The sequence below is a fragment of the Helobdella robusta genome (assembly GCF_000326865.2).
Source record: "Helobdella robusta unplaced genomic scaffold HELROscaffold_278, whole genome shotgun sequence".
Classification (NCBI taxonomy): Eukaryota; Metazoa; Annelida; class Clitellata; order Rhynchobdellida; family Glossiphoniidae; genus Helobdella; species Helobdella robusta.
The window spans coordinates 8,626-10,240 of NW_008704427.1; positions in this window are offsets into that span (position 1 = coordinate 8,626).

Below are 1,615 nucleotides of genomic sequence, written 5' to 3' on the forward strand. Positions count from 1 at the left end.
TATATACAAAGATACTATAAAAAATACAAAACAACGTGTAAAAACACACAAACTTATATACACAATTTAGCACGTACTGAAAAAAATTGCATCCTGAACACAAATATACAAATGGCCTACAATGAAAAAATTCTCCCTAAAAACAAAATGGTAGAGAAAAAAGTAAAAAAATTCTACACAAATCATTTACGACATCTCAACAAACTTTGTATTCTTTCTTTGTATTCTTTTTTTCTCTCTTTCTTTCTCTCTTTCTTTATCTTTCTCTCCTTTTATCTCTCTCTTTTTCTCTCTCTATTTCTCTTTTCCTCTCTCTTTCTATTTCTCTTTTTCTCCTCTCTTTTTCTCACTTTCTCTCTACTTTTCATGTAATTACGCAGTGGCAGTTTGAGGATATTACTTGCAATTTGTCACATAAGTTTACACATTTTTTTCTTTCCCGCTTTTTTTAATTTGTAAAATTCTAATTTATTTTTTGGCGGTTTTTTCTGCAAAAAAAAAATAATTTATTTTTTTGCTCATTATTGTTATTATTATTGTTGTTGTTGTTGTTGTAATCTTTGACCTCGAAACTACCAAGACCGATGTTACAACTTCAAAGATCTCTATACTTCCAACACACCAGTTTTGGAGCTTCCAAACGATCGTCAAGAGTTCGTTATTCGGTAGGTTCAAGATTTCCGACAGATGAACACAATTTTAGTGAACGTTCATTTGAATACCAACAGTGATAGAAACGAAACGAAACGAAATTTTATTTCGTTTAAACGATTAAACTAATCCAAGTAACTACATAAATCACATTAACATCGTCTTCTTCATCACTTTCATCTTCACAGGTATTTGTATAGACTCTGCAAACATCGAGTTTACGTATGTTTCTGTTTGTTTGTGTGGACGTGTGTGTTGTTTATTATTATTATTATTATGTTTTTGTTATTATTATTGTTAGTATTGTTATTATTATTGTTATTAAGCAATCATTTTTAACAAGCCCGTACATCAGCCCGGAGGCTTAACAAACTGAGAAAAAATTTTTTGACGAGATAGTAATAAATAAATAAATAAATATCCTTAATAAGAGAAATAATAAATAAAAAATAATAATTGGATTGAATAATAAAATACTATCTTTAATAAAATAAACAATTATAAAACAAGTTTTCATAATATAATATTAACGGTAGGCGCGGTGGTGTAGTGGTTAAGAGCCTGGCACTGCTAACTCAGTGACAGGATTCGATCCCAGAGAGATTCCCTCCTATCTCATATAGTGTAAGTGTGATGCGTTGTTCTGTGTGTGTGTGTGTGTGTGTGTGTGTGTGTTTGCATGCATGCACTGTGTGTGATTGCATGCAATGTGTATGTGTGTTTGCTGTTGTCGGTGCTTCTAAAGAATAATTGAGAGAGAATTGCTGAGTAAGAAAAAGAAAAAGTTGATGATACAAAAAGAAGTTTAATTATTTAAAATATTGTATAAAATCACACAATGAAGGGCAAAACAGAATAGTAAAATAAATTCTTTTTTAAAAATTTAAACAAAAACATTAAAAAAACAATTTCACACTTGAGGAAAAATTTTCACGGAGACACGTTACTATCTTTTTACGTTACT